Genomic DNA, 18,263 nt, shown 5'->3' on the forward strand with positions numbered 1-18,263 from the left:
CTTCAAGACAAATAGTACGACTTTTTATAAAAACAACTAAGACGAATGAAAAATAGATAATATCTCATAATGAAATCAAACATTTGAAAACGATCTCTTAATAGGAATGGGAATGAATTGGAATAAACAGATGAATTGGAATAAACAGATTGTTGCTCAGATGACCAACAATCTGTTTATTTTCTGAGACCAATCTAGTATTTTTTTTCACTGCGTTTCGGTGTTACTCTCCTTCTTTATATTCCTAACCTCATTCCCTTCATTTTTCGGTTTTCTCGGTTCAAGGTCAGTGTATTACACCAAGCCTATCAGCTTCCTAAATTCCAATTATGGTTCTGACCTCTGTTCTAAGCGTGTTATGAGGAGTCCTTGACAGGGCCAACACAATCAACCTGGAAATCTTTATCGTATATCAAAAACATTGCAACATTAGTGAGAGTTTCAGTTTCAGTTTTCAAGGCTTCATTTTATGAATGGTCACACTGAAAATGATCACATTATTGGGATTACAAATTTTGTCATATCTACCAAATGAAAAGGTGTTCGCAAATGGGTTGTAATGGAACAATGGGAATGCAATATAGGAGACATAACCATATTATGTCTTGTTAAAATTAAATTGTGCATGCAAATGACACACACATGCCATAGATGAGTTATCCAATTTCACAGCTACTGTTTGTTTTAACTAAAAACACTGCTATGAATTCCTTCATCTGTCAGTGGGCTATGGCAGCTTCATTTTTATATATTACCATCAGTACCCTTTAGCAAAAGGGTCTTGTAAAGACGCTGGGCTGTGCAGAGGGCTTGGCAAGCTCTGAATGGAAATCCTTGTTGTTTTCCTTCTTACTCACTTCTATTCTCTATGTTTCTATTCATTCATCTCAAAGCAGGCCTCACCTTTGGCTTCCTGCTGTGATCTGAATATTTTGTATTTGCGATTAGTTGTTAATGTTGAAAATTGGCAGTTTCAATCAAGCACTTTGAAGGGTTGTGACTCACAGAAACTAAAAAGCTGCGCAAGTGCAGCAGAAAAGTACTTTTACAGACATGGTTTTGTTCCAGTATATGATGGGTTTGTAGAGTAAAATATTGTTATCACCCATGCAACATGATATGCTTCATGTTGCATGATATGCAGCATGAAGCATATCAGCTTCATGTTTGAAGCTGATATTTTAATCTAAATGACACCATGTCAGAAAGGTTAAGTGTACTGTATACTTATATAGGATGGAGCACATGTTATCATAGGTTTGGATGCTTAGAGTCTCTGGTGGTATGTAATGTATGAGAACCTGGCCTGGCAGGGACAGAGTCTATAGCCAGACTCTGTTAATGCCAAGCCTGGGACACAAGCAGTTCATATCCTTTAAGTAGGGCTACTGATTATACCTGAACATGCAAAGAATTAAATGCGGATGAAAAACTGAAACATCCTGTAAGACCTGCCAAAGAAAATTAAAAAATCTTAATTTTTTTCATATTAGAATGAAAAATATAATTTTGTTATTTAATTCAGCAGATTAGAAAATTAATTAAACACATAAGATGATCACATGTTCACTTCCCTCCAACCTGCCCTCCCTTTTATTCTTATCAAGAGAATATAGGAAATAGTAGGTTAACGTACAGTATATTGTATAGGTTACATCCTTTCTGACAATATTAAATGTCATAAAGGGTTGATGGGTGCTCCATGATCAGAGCTGGGAAAAGATGCACATTAGAACACTTCCCAAATAACTGAGTAGATACAGTATGTGTGCATTTAAATAAGCAAGGAGTTTAAGTTTTTATTTTTTATGGCACAACTTACAATATAATTACAGGACCATTGTGTAGGATTTAGTGGCATCCGGAATTGCAACCAACTGACTACCCCTCCAGTCCTTCCCTTTCCGAGTGTGTAGGAGTACTTACAGTGGCCCTCAGGTAACCTAAAAACGCAAAAGCCCTGTATGGATCCAGTGTTTGGTTTTTCCATTCTGGGCAAATTTAGAAACCTGGTGGTGCAACATGGCAGGCTTCATGGAAGAGGACCTGCTCCCTATGTAGATATGAAGGGCTCAAGCTAACGAAAACACAATGATTCTTAGTTTCAGGTGATTATATGCAGATGAAAACATAATTATGAATATGATAATCCATTTTGCTAATAGATCCCCCTACATCCTACACACTGTGCCCCTTAATATTCATCAGAGTTTGCTATTTGTTGATGCTGAGATAGAAAAAATATCTTATGACCTTTTTGCATGTGAGTACTGTACTTGTGTACAGTAGCTGCAGTTAGATTCGTGGGCATTTTTGGAATTTGTTGCTGAGTTTTTTTTGTTGTTTTTTGTATTAGACATTAATAATGTATACCTAATTTTTTCCAAGGACAGAATAGGTTGACAGAGTAAAAACTGTACTATACCAGCTTACTGACTTTCACACAGTAAACCAGCTTACTGCTGGTATACTGTGTGAAAGTCATTCAGACTCTCACACACAGACACACCCACACCATGACATACAGTACATACACATGTAACACGTAACCTGTGCAAATTATATTATTGTTCTCTTACTTGTTTCTGTTTGTCAAAATGAGAATGAAACTGCTTCTGTTATTGACGCTATTTCTTGAAATCAATGTCTTGCATCAGTAAAGACTCCATTTAAAGTACCACACTTGAACAAATAGAATATCAGTGAATACATGACAAACTATGGAATAAACACATCACTAGCACATTTGCTGAACACTAAGTACATTTTGTGATCAGATAACCCTTCACCTTTCAGCCCTGTTTGGCACATACAAGTCATCAGCACAGGTTTGTAGGTCATTGTCATCTACAATATAGATGCAATGATTTTCACGCATTTGCACCTTCAAACACAGGGCATAGGGCGAACCTATATAGACAGACACATTTTAGCTTTCTCACACACTCACAGCCTACATTGTGCATCTTCTCTCAAAGTCACACTTTGCTCCTGGGTTTACTTGCATTTATAGTTAACAGCATGAAAAATTAAGAAACCATCAGGTATATTGGGTTAGCTGCTGTTAGACGTGCTCCTGAGAAATTACCAGGAAGTAACAGTTTTCAGGATGGATGATTTGGTCAGACTGTCTGCTCTCAGTCATTATCTCCTGTACCTCCTTATTATCTCCTTAATAAAAAATGCTGTTGGTTTCATGGAGGGATGCGTCCTTGTCTTCAGGGCTTCATAAAATGCAGCACACACTCCCAGTCTTCCACTTCCAATAACCATATGAGGCACAAGAAGTCCTTAGGGCAACAGGTTTTTAGGACTACAAATGTGTGTCGAGTCTTTGCAAAATCTTGTCCTAGGAAGCTGGACAGGTATGTTTTCTGTGATTATCGAAGACATTGGGAAAGTGCCCTCGGCAGTAACAGTACTCCACTGATTTCTGTAATCACTTTGAGGTAATTATGCAGAAATACGCTGAATGAGCTCCTCGGGGGATGATGCAGAATGCATTCTGTAGTGCAACTCTGATTGCAGCTCCCCAGTGATGCCCGAGGTGCTCTGCAGCAACCCTCTGACATAGAAACTCAACACATTAAATATGGGCATTGAGGGATGCATCTTTATGCAACAGAGCAGCATCAAATACAGAGGAGCCTGCATACATTACTATACTCTTTAAAGTTTACTTTGTGCTTGTCTCACTAATACTCTTCTTTTATGTCAGGGGAATGACTTCAGCACAGATAGTATGCATTCAGTCTGAGGTTTGTGTGGGTGCTATCAGGCCCCAATTACATTGACAAGTTTCATTTCAATGATCCCAGAACACAGATTTTAAATTAGGAGGGAGAGCAGTATGCAAAATGTTATTAAGCTCTGGTGTAGAAGGTGAAGTTAATGAATACACTTGGCATGCATCTAAGAAAAGGAAAAAATACAACAAGCCAGTTTCTGTAGGCTGATTCACTACTTTATTATAAGGGGTTGTATGACACAGGGCCAGCTCTAGCCATTTTGGTCCCCTAGGCGAAATTAGGATTTGGTGGTACTGGTTTCCTCCCGAAACAGTACACCACCGACCATGTATCACACTTTAATTAAGAAACATGTACACCAAACAAAAAATGGTAAGATGTTTGCATGTTTTATTGATTTCAAAAAAGCTTTTGACTCAATTTTGCAAGAGAGACTCTATTACAGACTTCTACAATGTGGTATAGAGGACAAAATATATGATCTGATTAAATCAGTGTATTTTGAAAATAGGTGTGGTGTTAAAGTTGGAGACAAACAAACTGAATTTTTCACCCAGGGAAGAAGTGTTTGTCAAGATTGCAATTTAAGTTCGACATTATTTAATGTGTATATAAATGAACTTGGTTTTTCCGGCCTCTCCCCCCTAGGCAGAGAGATGAAGTCTCTGTTTCACGCTGATGGCCTTGTTCTACTATCTCCTACTGAACAGGGACTACAGCCAATGCTGGACATAGAAGAAAAATAATGCCAGAACTAGGCCCTGGCAGTAAATATGAAGAACACTAATGTCCTGATTTTTTTTTCCTGACACCCCAGATGTCAGGAAAACAAGTACCAGTTCACGATAAATAATCAAATCATTGAACACAGTATGAGCTATACCTATGACCCACAGTACCCACAGTATGAGCTATAGCTATATTTGTATATATATATATATATACACACACATATATGTATGTCAACCTTGGCGTTATTTTAATTGTTCCTTTTTTTCTGTTGTTGTATACTTGGCAAAATTGTATTTTGATGCTTTGGCAACATTATTTTTGAAACATTCATGTAAATAAAGCATCTTTAATTTGAAATTAGAAACTATGTACATTTACTTAAGTACTGTACTTCAGTCCAAATTTGAGGTACTTGTACTTTACTTGAGTATATCCATTTTATGCTACTTTATACTTCCATTCCACTGCACTTCAGTGGGAAATATTGTACTTTCTACTGCACTTCATTTATTTGACAGCTTTAGTTACTAGTAACTTATTAATATACTTATTAATATAACAAGCTTTTAAAATGCAACACATTTTTAAAGATCAAACCACTGGTGTCCAACCTTTTTGGCGTCTGATATTTTACAAACAGCAGTGTCAGGGTCACATATCAGATGTCTGTGAGTTGTTAACAGCTCCACCAAATTGATGAATGATTTTTTTTACCTCTAAACTTCTCATATGGTTTAATTTCAATAAATGTTCAAATTATCAAATATCTCACCAAAAATCAAAGATTAGTAAAAAAGTACAAAATACACTGAAAACAGGTTAGTGTATCAGAACTTTGTTTTTTCTTCTTTCCCATTAATCATCTCAGGACCACTCAGATTTAATATCTGGTGTCACTGTGTGTGAAACTGTATAAATTAGTTCAAACTAGCTCTACCTTCAACAGCTACAACAGTGACATGCTGCTTACACCCAGTCAGATAATAATATATCAGTCCGAGAGACAAAACCAGTATTTTCACTTTGATACTAATGTACTTTTACTTTTTTATTAGGATTTTTCATGCAGGACTTTTACTTGTAATTGAGTATTTTTACATTGCTGTATTGGTAATTTTACTACTTACTACTTATAGTAGCATCATTATCTAGCATTAGTTTTATTACTACTTAGTTAACTAGCTACTATAAATTAAACATCTACACACAAAATGGCATTTTAATTTTACGTTTGCCGTGTTACGTTTGCCAAACACACTGCTTAGTCATCATCCGAAAAGCAATTTCTTTGATAAGTGAAATCATATACACTAGGACCTACTAGCTGTATCCTGCAATACAAGAACAATGCTGTTTCTCTGTTCTTCTACATGGATCATCAACTTGTGGGGATGCAGAGTTTTTGCTTGGGAAATGCAGCTTCAGCCTAAGTCTTTTAGCATATAATGTACAGCCATAGTTGACATATTTAATATATTTAACACCCCTTTTATTCTCGTTTTAAAAAAACTTCGTAGGAAACTTTGAAATGTCAGTGGAAGATGGCATTTTCAACCATCTTACCTTGCTAATGTTAGGTTAATTAGCTAACAAGCTACTGCTAAAATCTGCCAGCGTCAGTTTTTATTTCTGCTGACAAATTGACAGTTGCTAGCTAGAAATGAGAAACCTGCTTTTGTCTATCCCTCTCCCCCCAAAATTAAGGAGCCATTATTTCTCAGCCCCCATGTTTTCAGGTGGTTTGTTTTAAAATAAACCCCTTGTAAAAGGGGTCTTACATATATACATGAGGGCTACATGATTTTGTGATTTAAAAAAACTAAGACTAAGTCTGCATACATTAGGCTAAAAGTCAGCACCCTCTTGATGATCCATTTAGAAGAAATAAAAATAATATAAATAAAGAAACACCAATGAACAATACAGATATGACATTATAAAATATACTGTACAACAGCAACTAAGGGGGGCCAGGGCTTATGGAACGGTCAATTAAATCACAGAGGAGAATGTGCACGGTTTTGTATAATAATAGTGATAATGAAAATAATAATAATATAAAAAATACAATGGATGTGTGCTGACAGGACTTGACAGAGCATTTCAGGCATATTTGACGAATGGTTTCCGCTTAGTAAGCAGAGGTGATTTCGAGATGAGGATTGTGGCTGTTCCACTCAAGCTGTCACAGGAAGCTGGCAGCATCAGTTCCACTGACACATCTGAAATTGGCTTTGGTCTACTTGTGTGTATACACCAGGACCCAGGTCGACCTTTTGCTGCACTGATCAGCCAGAAGAAACGGGTAAAGTAGTAAAGGACAGAAAGCGTCATTTTATCAAAGTGTAACATTAATATCATTAAGAAGATGAACAGAGGTAAATATACTCCACACATGAAACCTATTTTAATAGCTGCTTCGTTCATTGTTGTGATTCTCAGTATGGATAGATACATCCTTGGTTTTACATAGAAATATGCTACAATTATATTTTATTATCTGTATTTTTCATATGTTTTCAAAAGAATCCCCATGTAACTCATTTATATTGGTTGAGAGGGTTTCTTGAATATCTTGGTCATACTTAAGCTCCCTCTGTTTATCGTGGCCCAAACACTTTCTTTCCCTTTTGTTCAAAACACCTTGATTCAAGATTTACACCTACAGTGTTCAACATGCCAAGGACAAAGCTCACTAGTTCAATTTCAAACAATTAATTAGATGCCGTGATTTGCACATGCATGCCATCCTCCTCGACAGGGCTTACGTGTTTGTGCTTCCTAAATCAAGAGGCTTTCTGGTAGCTAATGTGATTTTCTGTGCATTTGTGTGTTGGCTGTAGCACTTACGTGACTCTCTAAGATAGTGGAATTATTGTAAATTCCCAAGGGTGTTTTTGGATGACTGTTGTTCTCAAGAGGCCCTAAATAACATACAGCCCCCAGAGCTGTCCTTATGCCATTCCTGCCTATGTACTGATATAATAAGTGATGCAATGTTTGCAAACTAAGTGGGCTTTTAAACTAAGTGGACTTGCCACTCAAAGTTATGGTGATGTTGCAGTGCATCTGCTCATGAAAGTTTATTGTGTAACCTGTTTTTTACAGCATTTACATTGAAGGTGTGCTTGACGTAGTTATCCATGTGGAAGGAGGAGATAGTTGCATCCCAGTCTCTTCGTAAGCAAGACCTATGAAAATGAAAACATATTTGGGTGAGATTTGGGGATCAGGGTGTACTTAGGGACTAATTCATTCAATTAATTCATAGATTTAGGGATCTGGAACGAATCAAATGGATTTTTGCATTTTGTATATGGTTTTTAGATCATGTTCATAATTATTTTCCCTTATTTGCATGCTGATGGGAGGGTCTAGCAGCTCCATTGCATTCAGGTGTTTTTTGTCAGAAAACAGGCAACAAATGCTAAACAAATCTCATCTGTCTGCAGCTTAGCAGGTTAGGAAACCACTGGTGTTTTAGTGGAGGTTTGTGTTGTAGCCAACTTAGTGCCCTCCAGTTTCTCATTTCATTGTACTGGCCCATCAGCTCAATAAATGCTGACAACATACTGGTTGAGATGATTTAGTCTTCATTATTTCAGTATTGGATTTTTCTCACTTTGTAATTTAGACTGAAAGTTCAACTGTGAATCTAGGATACATGGTCAAAAGTGTCTTTTAGGACATGTATTGTTCTTTCATCATTACAGGACATTGAATGAATGGAGGAAATTCTTCCTTTAAGTAGAGTTGTTTACACAAACTTGCCTGAGACTAACTTGCACTAAGAAGCAGCACAGGCAAAAACAGCTAGAGAGATATTAACCTAGTAAAATTAATACCAGAACATGGAAGCATCTGAGATATGTTTAGTGTACATCAGCAGAAACTAAATGCTGAAGAACCTCGAAAGAGATACTATGTGTGTACTCCTGAAGTGGCACAGGTTGGACAAGGTACACTGCAGTACTCCTGGAACAACTGAAATGGACTTGGGGCAATCATAGAAACAAATGCAGTGTTGGCAAAACCCCTGTGACGTTGATGAATGTTGTCCTCCGAGTGTTAGGTAATATACTCTGGTGAGGAGTCACGAGAGCATAGATAGAAACAAATTATGCAATCAAACTGGGATATCAGACATGAAAAAACAGTCACCTAAAGTAGTTCTTTTCCATGGTCAGGACAATTTTGGGTGTTTCTCCCCTCCACCTCATGCTCCATCCATTTGAACGTTTTTTTGAATGAGTAGATAAACCAAGAGAAAATACAGTATACAGTATACTCGTACATTCTTATAGTGGCACATCTCTTAAAACTGATGTTATCTCACTATAGACTTGGACAACAAACATTTAGATAAGCTCCTTATGCTCAATAGTCTGGTTGCATTCTCGTATGAATTCTTGCAGCTGTGCCACTGTCATAATTAATTCCTTGTTCTGCCATCTTGGAGTTTGTGCAAACAAAATTTGACAAATCCATTCTATAAAGTGTTATGGACTGATTAAAGCAACCAATGACAATGGATTAACCAGTATTATTCCCCACATCTGTATTTTGACACACACAATGTCAGCACAACAGATTTATTCTTCACTTGATATTTGCTACATTAAATAGAAAGGGACATTTGGTGGTTGCTGAAATGACAACAGATTAAATTTATCTTAATTTGCAAATAAAATCTGAGTAGAATCATTGGGAAACATTACTGTCTTTTTTGCCAGGCCTTAAATTGCCTGGCAAGCAAAGCAATTTTTTCCTGAAGACTGAAGTGCTGTTTCAGCGCTCATCTCAAGCACTGGGTCAATATTATGACCACCAAATCACTCAAAACAGGCTTTGAGGGAAAACAACAAAACCAATAATGAAACAAAATTTGAGAGCAAAAAAATATGAAGAGATATTCTGAATTTATGCCAAAAAAGTTGGTATATGACATGTACAATCCTCAGAAAGTACTTTAATAAAAGTAAGTCCTTCAAATAAAAGTGTGTGGTACTTTATTAAGAAAATATGCAGTGGACACAGACAAGATCTTGTAACTAGAAATGTTTATGTTGTCAGATGACGTAACAAGCATGAAATAGTGACTGAAATGCGGCCCAGTAAGACAACATGTTTACCCGCACTCACTTCCAAGCCATTTCCATGCTGCTGTTCTGCACTGCTAAAATCCTGATTTTATAACCACTACGTCATCTGACAAAATGTCCATACACATAAATTAAAGGCAACAGCTGTGCTGAGATTTCGGCTATACTGTATGTACATGTAAGATGATCATTCAGAGAGAACGTTAGAGGCTCATTCTCATCTATGCAGCTGCTGTGCGGTAAATGGATTGAGATGCATAGAAAGATGTGCCTGCAGAGGGAAAGCCCGACCTTGCGGTCGGGGGGCAATACTGGTGACTATCTTCTACGGAAAGTAGCTAAGGTTTGTCCAAAAAGTTGCTAGATTTGTCATTATGTGCTTCTGTGAAGAAAAAAGAAAATGCTAAATGGGTCTGAACAATCGGTAAATCTAGTGACAAAGGCGCTAAGTTGGCAACACTGCCTATAAACACCCCCTGTTATGATATAATGTTTGCGCCAATTCATTCTGAAAGAGCAACAGCCAATGGGGACACTTCAACACCTGGCTGGCTGACCAATTGTGTATCCACTTCAGCCCAGCCAGAAAAGGTTGAGAGAGTCATGACGTGCTTCAGTGCCATCTTGTGTCAACTCTGTATTTCTTCCTCTTCCTTCACTATGCCGTCTTCAAATTGAACTCATGAACTCGTGGTTATGACATAAAACGTCGTGTACAGGGTATGCTTGGCTTTCAAGTGATTAAGTCGTGAGAACACTGCTGCTAGGAAACAGCAACATGGATGGCAAAAGATTCTTGCTGTTTTACAGTTTGCAGTCATTACTTATAGCTAAAAAATATTAACATTACTGTTGGCATCTAGAAGCCACAAAGGCTAACAATTTAGCCAGCTAGCAGGTGGGTGATGTAATACAGGAAATGTAAAGGCATAATGACAGTGGGAAAAGGTGGAGTAGTTGGGAATATCTACATTTTTCTCAGATGTGCTATAAACTTATGAAGAAAAACTCTCTACAATAAAAATACAATATATTAACTTACCATCTAATGAAAAAAAACTTCCATGGCCTCCACCGTTTCTGAAAACGTCAGCAAAAATGTCACAACTCATGAACTCTGAGCTTTTAGTAAGCTCCAAAATTTGTGAATACCAAAAGAGGAGGGCATTCATATGGACTCTTTCGTGAACACGGTAAACATGACCCCATTTGAAGGCAGCACTAGTGTATCACTGTCAGTAGCCTGAAGACATTCAAAATTAAAGACCCTGAGAAATACTATGTAACAGATAGTTAAAAGTTATTTTTAGGCAAATCCAGTGTTTTGTTTTTTCTGGTAATGCCCATGATTTTCTCTGCAATTACAGATAAAACCTCTTATCTCAATGCAAAGTCTGCACACAGCTTTGTGAGCTATAGGGGATGTTAACAGGATTACAAGTTGTGCAAACATGAAAAATGACCCCTACTATTTCCAGCAATCACTATTAAGCTTTGTTTCCTCTGTGTCATAAGTGCTTTCACATGATCCTAAGAGAAAATTACCTCTCCAGTCCTAGACAAGGGAAGACCATTCATCTTACTAATACCAGAGGTGAATGATCATGAAGTGTGGAGACTCCAGTGAAAAAGTTGGGACTTAATAGTATCAATCATCATCATGCCTGCAACTGGAGAACTCTCATCACACACCACACTAGGTAAGAGAAACAATCGAAAGCTCCCACCTCAGCTGCAACTAGCTGGAGTCATTAGTCAGATATGTTAGTCATTATTTAACACGTTACCTAAGAGTTTGCTGCTGCAGGGAAATAAGATTCATCAATCACATACAGATCTGACACATTCAATCATGGAGTGGATGAGTGTGTAAAGGGAACTGCATTTGATTAAGATGACAGCATAATGAAGTGAGGTGCACCATACTTGACCTTTCACATTCAGTTCACTTTGGTATAGTGTGAATTAGGATTGAATTAATCTGGGCACCATGTCAGATACTATTCAATGCAATACTGCTGACTATGGTCACTCATGTTGCTCTATTGGTTTTATCCTCCTTTTACATAACAAGACTTATAGTCTACAGCAATGCTAGCTGCTCTGTGAGACTGTACTTAAACACAGTGGTGCCATGAGCTCAATGCTAATATCAGCATGCTAACATGCACACAAGGGAGCATATCTATTTTCCCAGGGTCCTAATCCCTACCCCTACACATAACCCTTAACCCTAACCCTAACCCTAACCCTTAACCCAACCCCTGGGGAACATAGGAACCTTTTTCACATACCCATGTGCCATTTACACATACCCATGTGCCATTTAAATCTGGGGAACTCTGGGGACATAGGACCCTGCGAACATAGGTATGACTCCACTCACAAAGAGAATGCTTACAAGCTGATGTTTAGTAGACATAATACTTCACTGTGTTCAACCATCTTAGTCAGCCATCAAAGTTAGGTAATTACTACGGTTTATGCAATTAATTCTGAGAGGGACATGGATTTCCGAACAAAACTTCATAGCAATCTATCTAGTAGTTGTCAAGAAATTTCACCCAAAACCACAAATGTGAGCCTCATACTGGTGCTAGATGAGAAGTCAGGGGATCACAAAAGTCATTTGGCTTTGTCCTCTGGAAACCATGAATGTCTGCAAAATTTTGTGCCTATCTATCCATTAGATCTTGAGATATTTTACATAATAAGGAAAACCTTTGACCATCCACTTGTTGATGCGACATTTCAATCTGGACCAAAGTGGTAGACCAACTGACCATTCCTAGAGACATGGCGCAACCATGGTTAAAAACCAGCTCCCTTTCAACTGGTGAGCATAATGTACACTGACATTTATTTTTAAGAGAATAGCATATGTGCTTCATTTTGTCGTATCCAACAGTCAATATTCTTGTGCAATAGCCAGAGGCCAGTAAGGTCAGGAATACTCAGTCAAAGGTCACCCCCACGTAACAGCAGAGGTGAATCTCATCAGTGTAATATACTCCATAAAACCAGATCCTGGCAGCATCATAAAACATAGAAACATATGCAGAGAGAATCAGTAAAAGCTAATACATAACGTAACAAAAGCAAATAAACAATATTATGGTGCAACAAGAGGAAAACAGAAATTTCATACTGTACATAGACCACAGTAATGAAAGCTTACAGTCTGTTTGGACATTAGTTAAACTGATTCGCAATTTTATGACTCAGCAACATTTGGATGATTTGGCAGGTTTCAGAGGAAAGGCCCAGGTATCACTGTGGTAGACTGCCTGACATATCAGTCTTACTATGCTTTTGTGACAGGTGCAAGTATGTGGAAATGTTATCCCAGCCACACTGACTGCCATCATCTTTAATGGGTGAGACACACAGGTGGCTCCACAACAGAGATGTGATTAAAACATAATCAAAAGTGTTTGTAATTATAGAAGTAGTAACAGCGACTTTATTGTCCCCATGGGGAAATCTGGACTGTGGAATGTGACAAACGAAATGTTAAAACACAAAAGCAGAAAAATAAATAGGCATAAATAAAACAGAATATTAATCGGTGTACATTTTTAATGTAGTTTTATGTGTGTGATGCCTCACTTGACTACCTGATACTGCATTTCTGTTTCCCGGAGCCATACTGCCAGATCTACAGCAGTGACCTTGTATGGCCCCAAACCATCTCTGTTTAATTTTTAATTTCAATCAAAGCTGTAAGCCAGCAATGAAGAACTCAATGTAGCACTTCACAGTAACAAGTCAGACACAAGCGATGAGTAATGGTCCCTTGGGAGTCTCTCCAGTGTCAAAATTCTAAAGAACACACTACTATGACAGAGATACAACTAACCACTGGATTTTCAATAATTCATGGCCTTGTAGAGAGTTTAGTGAGGAAAAAACAGTGACTGGTTGGGTGTAATTGACCAAAAATATTACTGACACTTCAGATAAATACATAGATTCAGCACCACAATGCCAACAATACACGCAACTGCAGGTGTTTCCATCATGAAAACCTTGGTCTGCCAGTTCACACATAATGAGTGAGGCTTTCTTTGTGTGTCTCGAAATTCTGCTTCTGTGTTTCTCTCTCTATTTGGTTTTATCTCTTTCTCTCGCCCTCTCTGTCTTTCCCTCTTAATAGTGGTTCAGATCAATAGAGTTAGCCTCAGGCACAGACCTTTTCACTAAGACCAATTGTTCCAGGAACTCTGTCCTACCAGAGCTCAGTCCGTTTTCTGTGAAGCCTGCCTGACATTTGCATCCCACAAAATGTGCTGCATTTGCTTTAGGTAGGAAGAAAATATGTTTATTTTCCTCAGTGTCACAATCTTATTATCACAACTTTGTAATGTTTACAATATTTTTACAGTAACGGCAAGCTAGTTGTAGTTATAGCTCGTAGATATTTATAAATAGTTTGACTTTGGCGACACACTTAATACTTAGCTTTGCCTCACTTTCTTGCAGAGATTTAGATGAGAAGATCGATAACATTCTCATGAATATACAGTAAATAAGAGGCTACAGCCAGCAATTGGTTAGCTTAGTCCCTGCACCAAGAAGACTCACGCACAGCACTCCCAATAAAATAACTGCTCATCATTTTACACTTTAGTTTTTCATTCAATATTTAGGTTGTTAGCTTAGCTCAGCACAAACTCTGGAAATGGGGAAACAGCTAGCCTGGCTCTGTATGAACTAAGCTAACAAAAATCCACCTATCAGCAACTGTAAAACCAAAACTCTATGAACCTTGGTTTTTGTGCAGATCAAAAAAGTGAGATATAATGTGTTAATTAGTAAGCTCTTGAGTTGCTGGTAGGTGGATTTTTTAAACCTTTGGACAGAGCTAGGCTAGCTGTTTCCCCCTGTTTCCAGACTTTATGCTAGGCTAACTGCCTGCTTGGTCCAGCTTCATATTTACCGGTCAGACATTAGATCATCAGGTATCAGTTTTCTCATTGAACTCTCAGCAAGACAGTGAATAATCATATTTTTGAAAATATCAAAAATTTTCTTTAAAGTTAGGCCCTGAAAATAGAGCTTGGTGCTTAGATATCCAGGCAACCCTTTTTTTAACCCACATTAAGCTGCAGCAGGATCAGAAAGCAGGTGACTGTACCTGCCTACCAAAACATCTGCTCTGAGACTAGACAACCACAGGATATTACTGTGAGGGTAATACAAACTAGTGAACCATGTGAAATTGTGGAAAGTGCTTCTACAGTATACTGGATAATGCGCTGACTCATGCCACCTCTCTCACTCTCTGGCACACACAATGAAGAAGTGAGAGAGAAATAGTGGTGAGTAATTTATTTTTTGAGACAAAGAATATACACCATCCAGTTATCCAAAGTTATAAATAATTTAGAGAAGTAAAGGACAATCCAGGGGCCTCAAAATAACTGTACCGTAAGAGTTGATGTGGCAATTCAGAGGGTCAATTCTCTTTTAATTTTAGCAATTTAGATAGTGTATTTTCCTTAGCATACCAGATCTTTTTTTTTTTTTTAAACCACAGTGTGTTAAAACTGTACAAGTAACAACAACTGTAGAAGTAAAAGTCCCGCTCAAAAATTTTTTCCTTAAGTAAAAGTAGAGACATAATAGCCAAATATACCTAGAATATCAAAAATTAATCTATTAATAATCCAGAATTGCCCCTTTTCTTTTCCCATGAAATGTAGTGGAGTAGACGTATGATGTAGCATATAATGGAGTTACTCAAGTGAAGTACAAATGCTTCAGTATTGTATTGAAGTGCAGTTCTTGAATAAATGTATTTAGATGCTTTCTACCATTGAATAACACCACTACTAGAAGGAGAACTACATCATTCTCCTCCTGAACTTCAGGGATATACAGTAATATCACATTTATTATACTGTATACTGTCATTGCAGACTAATGCAACCCTGGACCATGCAGCAGGATTGGCGCTCTTCCTCTCATACTGCTCATTGAGCTCCTGAAACCACAGGAAAAGCAGCAGCTTCGATATAAATAGATTTCATCGCACCCGTCTGGTCTTAAGCACCATTTAAAGGAGAGAATAAACTGAGGATCTTACCGGGCATTATGAACCTATTATAATACTGTCAACCCTTGAAGATTTCTTCACTATCCAGTTCCCCTTCTCTAGAGAGATCAAAAGAGTACAAGATGTTAAGAAGGTGAATAAGAGAGAGGAGGGTGAATGTTGGTCATTGGTAGGAGAGTTCACTTCCAGCTATATCAATCCCTGACCATCTGTTATTTTATGGCATCAACATATTTCTTTTTGCTACATTATGCAGCTTCTAATAGGATATTTTTGGCATTGATGTTTAGGACTGTTGTGGTTGATGTTTTTGTGATCATTATAAGCATAATTAACTTTTTTGGCCTCACCGCCCCACCTAACCGGCTAATAAATGAGGAATGTTAGGGGACATGAAATGTGAATGCTTTGCACTCATCAGTGTGCAACAAGGCTATGATTATCTCCCAGTCTTTTGGGAAATATGAATTGAATTCTGACTTTCTTTTAAGAGAGGAGTATAATTTTAAAAGGTTTTTGCAAATGAAAAAAAGCCTGTATGTTGAATGTGTGCACCCAGACACGTATACACACACACACACAATCAAGCTCCCTCCTGGTGTATTTCATTAGTTGACTATTTTCTTACAAAGAGAGGACTATATAAGGACTTTGTCATCGGCTTCTGAGTTTGAATAGTTTGTGGACCCAGCTGGTCACTCACAAGGGAGAGAATTAAAGGCTAAAAATGGAAGCAATTTTGTTCCAAGATTAGCCTGTGATGAAACCAAGAAAGATGAGTTTAATGAAGCTTTATGTCATTAAATTTACCCATTCAGTGGTCTGGCTGTGGATTCTCTTGTAATCGTAAATTTGTGTCAACGTCTTTATTCTGAGTTCTGAGTTCTGATGAACATACAGGCCTGTAAATACTTTGCAAAAGAGCAGAAAAAGAGAGAGAAAACCAACATGAGAAAGAAGAGGCAAGCATGATACATTCACTGAACAGAGCAGAAATGATAACAGACAAGACATTCATACCGTGCTGATAAAAACTTTGCTATAAGACATGAACAAGTTTCTCTGCAATTCCCTTTAGACAGATTGAAAGAATGATTGAAAGAAAATCAAAAACACTGTGCTGTTTACTGATTCTTTCAGTGTTTACTAAAGAGAGCCATCTACTGGAGAACTATGTATATTCAACTATATTCAAATAACTATGAATTTGCCTGCTTGTATAACTTGATTTTGGTCATTCTAATTATAATTCTTCATAGAAAAATCACAGCAGGAGCATTAAGTTAATACTTTATAAACCACTAGAGGTAAATAATACAGTGCTTTCAGACAAGGCTCCGTGGTCCTTGCCCCCGAAAATCCATATCCCTTGTTTAGCCATTACTGTGACTCAAATGTCTGAATAACTGGCTTTATGATCCTTATATTTGGTCAATCTGACATTATGGACAAAGCCTAGTGCTGGATGCAGTTAAACAGCACAAGGCCTGCAAAACGTTAAAAATATGAAAACTCAAGGAGTCTTTATGATTCAGACAGTTTCTCTCTTCCCATCACAGTTTTTTTTCTCAATCAATTGTGAAGCTAATGACAAAATACAATTCATCACACATACTATTGCCCCTCTTTTTCCCTCTGGCTCATTTCCCCTAATCATTTAGGATCTGGTGCCAGTGTAGTTGGTGATGTGTTTAGGAAAATAAGCATCTTTTCAAGGAGACAATGACCTTCACTGAGAAAAGGGAGGGAAGCCTCTGAAATCCTATTATCTGGAGGCCTGCCTTTTTTTTATTGCCATCAGCAGTGCTGGCCCATCAGCAGCATGGCAACTGTTTCCAACAATTGCTCCCACACTAATTATATCACTGTAGCCAGACTTGCCCAGGGTGTGGACATTAAACTCAATTCTCATCTAAAAGTGATTGCAAAACGTCTGACAATGCAATTGAGGTAATGTCATTGTTAAGGTTTAAATGCTACGATAAGAGGAAACAAAACTTTATTTGCATGAATCATAAAAAAACAAAACTTTCTTCCACTTATACATTTAAAGCTGGCCTTACTTTTACTTCAGTTTTGTAAAAACACCTCTTACAGTGCATTTAAAAACTTAATTTTGAGTCACTTAAGGTTGTAGGGGGGAGTAGTAATACAGTACGAGGCTGCGGAAAATGAATTGGACTGCCTCTAAGCTTAGAAAATTGATTATATATAATAATTAATAAGAAAATAAGCACAATAAGTATTCTGCTAGATCCATGTAGTTGTGACCATGGTAAACATCCACATCTGCATGTGCATGCTCATGACTTAAATTCTGACGAAACGGTTCTATATTTGAAATTTATAAACTTTTGTCCATATAGCTTCATGTCAACAGATTCCATAAATGCAAAAACAAGTAGGATTCATTTGTAACAACAGATGTACAAAACCAAAGGATGATTGAATATCTGTTTTAGTAACTAAAAGTCAAAAAACCTTGAGAAAACAGTCTCAAGTTGTTTTCTTAAAGAAAGTGTTTTTTTGGTATTTGGCTAGATAGAGTATAAAAACCCATGGACTGTGTGCAACTGGAGTGTGTCACTAGAATAATTATAGAACAATTATAATATTATTATA

This window comes from Xiphias gladius, chromosome 5 (genome assembly GCF_016859285.1).
Source record: "Xiphias gladius isolate SHS-SW01 ecotype Sanya breed wild chromosome 5, ASM1685928v1, whole genome shotgun sequence".
NCBI lineage: Eukaryota > Metazoa > Chordata > Actinopteri > Istiophoriformes > Xiphiidae > Xiphias > Xiphias gladius.